Source organism: Populus euphratica, unplaced genomic scaffold (genome assembly GCF_000495115.2).
Source record: "Populus euphratica unplaced genomic scaffold, PopEup_1.0 scaffold30.1, whole genome shotgun sequence".
NCBI lineage: Eukaryota > Viridiplantae > Streptophyta > Magnoliopsida > Malpighiales > Salicaceae > Populus > Populus euphratica.
This window is the reverse complement of record NW_011499869.1, coordinates 1,955,119-1,959,072: the sequence shown is the minus strand read 5'-3', so window position 1 is coordinate 1,959,072 and position 3,954 is coordinate 1,955,119.

The following is a 3,954-nucleotide window of genomic DNA, read 5'->3' as shown; positions in this document are numbered from 1 at the left end:
TTTTTTTTCTTGGACAGAAAGTGTTTGCTGAGGCAGAAGAGATGGCAAAGAAGTATCGGCAAAAGCTTCCAGCCAGTTCAACAAATTTGAAGCCAGAAATCCCACCAAGCAAGAATGCCCTATCTTCTGACACTGAGGCAACATTGTATGCAAACTGGAAGTGGTTCAAATTTGAAAAGGAGTGAAAGAAGCGGGATTAATTTTGAACTTTTGTACCATCCAACCAGAACCTCGGGGACTGAGGCCCGGCTCTTCTCTCACCCTCAACTTAAACACGGCTCATCATGGAAAAAGGGAAGAACTCTTATCAGGCCATTATTCTCTACGGGCAACGCAAAATAATTTTTTGTGGCTAGTGACTTCTGTGTTTCTGATTCAAAATCAGATTGGAAGGTCCACGACAGCATACGGCGATCTCAGCATGGAAGCGCATAGTTCTGTCCAATATGTAACATGCATCTAATCATCCTTTTCATATTTTTTTAGTACCATACGGTTTTATTCTTATACAATAAATTATCATATTCATTCATTTCCTCTGGTTTTACTTATTCAATTTGTCACTGACTGGAAAAAGGGCAAAGATAGTTTGAAAATGGTTGTCTCTTTTCATCTACATGGAATTACCCCGATGAGGTTATGTTTGAGTTGGTTCAACCGTTTATATATATATCGTTGTTCTTAATGTTTCTTTTTGGTCCGTTTGATTTTATCATGCACGTTGTTTTTGCCTTTGCTGTGAAAGATCGTCTATGTTACCCCACCTTGATTCCATCAAGAAAGTGATATTATAGTACCAGGGTCATAAGAATGGCCCTTTAAAATCTGAGTGTGCACCGTCGATATCCATTTGTTAAGAAAATATATAAAAAATCGACGTATGACAGCTTGACTCCATGGTATGGTGTGACAGCTTCACCGAGTTTTACTCGTGCTGATGACCAGAAGAGAAAAATCGGTATTCAATCTTTGTTTAGCAGAAAGCTACGAGGACTTGCCAACCCTAGCCTGATCTATTTTTGTCTTCATGCTTTCTTCAGTTACTAAACAAAGAATGTCTTTCTTTTGTTTTCAGGCAGGGGGGTTTACAAGTATTGTTTGTAATCCAAGCAAGTTGAAATGGCCTAGTTAAGTAGGGTTTGGGGCTCCAGGAATTTTAAAGATGAAGAAAACATATAAAGTCAATCTGAAAAGGCCATTGCTGCATAATTATCTGCGCAAAGGATCTGTTTGCTAGCAACGGAAGCAAACTTTTGCTTAAGGATCATCAATATATTTTAATTTTATCCTTTTTTTTTCTTGTTAATTCGAACCAACACTTGCATGTTAATCATTTTCAAGATGCCTGAGAACGAAATATCCTTCCGGACAGCTAGCCTTTTTGCACAAAACAAAATTAGTTCTAACCAAATTAAAAAATAAAAAATTCCATCTTCCTTGTATCCAGCAGCTCAGCCGAGTGCAGACCCATCTCCATGCCTTGATTTATGCTTCTTTAAATCTCAGTGAAATGTCGAACACAGTAATGGAGTACAAGTCAAGCATCTATATGCTTTCTGCTAACAGTTACTTACCTTGTTCCCTGGTCTGTTTGCCTTGCCATCTCTCTAATTATTTAGCTAACAAAGATAAATGAAGAAGGATAAGAGAAATCCCTCCGATCAATTTTCCTTCTTATCAAACTAAGAACACACTCAGCCCCTCCCCTCCATACCCTTCTCGTTCTCGCTAACAGAGTCTAAAACATATACTATATCTCATCATCAACTGCTTCCTATTCCCTTCATAATGAACCCTAACTATTTAATTATTCATGGATGCATGATCGTCCGAGCTCGTAAAACATAATCAAGGGTGGAGAGACGAATCAATGAGATAAATGAGATTTCAAATCAGATTTTGTATATTCTAATCATGGCTTGCATAATAAAGTATACCTTGATACGGCGCCTTAAATTAGAAGTCTACTTTTGGACCCCTTTTTTGTGAGGCTTGCTCCTCAACAGGGAGCTAGCTGGACCTCTGCACCACAGTTTTTATATTATATGTGTAATAGTTATTTGAATCGTGTTTTGTCATGGGTTATGTTTTTTTTTTTTTTAAATATTGGATATATAATTTATTTTGATGTATTTTTTATATAAAAAATTTAAAATATAAATTAGAAATTATGTATAAATATCTAATTAAATAAATAAAAAACTATTTAGGTAAATAAACAAAAAAAATCATTTACAATAACTAAAAATATAACAAGAAAAAAGATATGAACGTATTAGTCATGTAAAATAAAATATTTATATGACTATAACATCAAATCCAATAAAAATATTAATAATATTAATAATAATAAATAACTTGTCTGATCCAGGATCATATATTTTTTAATGTAATAAAAAAATTATGATTTTTCTTCTATAGTAATATTTTTTTTTCAAATATATTAATAATAACAATAATAATTTTTAAGTTTACTCTTCAAGTTAAATTTATAGTTGTTTTTTAATATTATTTTTTTAATTTATTAATTATTATATTAGTGATATTAGTTATAATACAAATAATAATAAACATATTCAAGTTTAAGTGGGATTCACTAAAACACTCTATCTAAAAATTTTGGATCTTTTTAAATATCAAACTTAAAAGCATGAAATCTAGTTGTAATTCAAAATCATTAAAGTTGGATGAAAACACAAGACCCAAGAATATTTGGGTATTAATGCAAACTCATTAACCTAGAGTTTGGATACCCGATCTATGTATATTGGACTAAAGAGATTATAAGATTTGAGGGATTTAGATCTACTTCTCTGTCACTTCTAAACAACTTGGGTTATACGCTCGTTTCCAACCCCAAGTTAATAATAATAATAATAATAATAATAATTAATTTTATTCTTAATATATATATATATTTAAATAGTAATAAAATTTATTTTAAATTTAATAATATTAATGAATTTAATAATATGAAACTTATATAACCTAAGTTTTTATAGTTTTTAATCCTTTCAAATAAAACTTATTGTTTTTCTTTGATACTAATAATAATTTTTTTAAAATGTATTAATGATGATGATGATTTAATTTTTCAATTCAAATATGTAGTTGTTTTTTAAAATTAATGATATATTTTTTAATTTTTTTTAATTATGATATTAATAGTATTAATTATAATAAAAATAAAAATATTTATAAGATAAATAAAAACATTTTTAATATTAAGAATACTAACAATTTTAAATATAATTAATAATATCATTGGATATAATTACATAGTCAAATCCAAAAATATTATATCCAAATACTTAGTTAGACCTAAAATCGACGGCATCCATGCATTAGGAGGTCCTCTCAAATAACATGACCATGCTAGTATCATTTTTTAGATGTGTTTTGAGTTTGGTTTGTTAGACAGATCAAATAAAATTGGTTCTATTTACCAAGCCAACACAATAGCTTTTGATAGAGAAAACAACACCCCTCGCTGCAATTTTTTACCCAAAACATAGTAGAAGAACCCTCCCAGAACGATACAATAGTGTCCACAATGAAAATAGTCAATGGCTACAGTATTTGTATCCATCTACATATGTTTTAAAAAAGCAAACTAGAAACCATGGTGGCCAAGTGGTAAAAACTTGGGATCAAGGGGTTTGCTCCCTCTGTGGTCTCAGGTTCGAGTCCTTGGTTGCTCATATGATGGCCACTGGAGGCTTACATGGTCGTTAACTTCAGGGCCCGTAGGATTAGTCGTGGTGCGCGCAAGCTGGCCCGGACACCCACGTTAATCTAAAAAAAAAAAAAGCAAACTAGAGAATAAACATAACCTTGTTCCGATTCTAGATCAATCAGATTCTGAATCAACCTGACAAGCCAGGCCGGTTTCAACACTTTGCATTGAGCCCTGAATAATAATAGATTATGCTATTATGTCTATATGATACACGC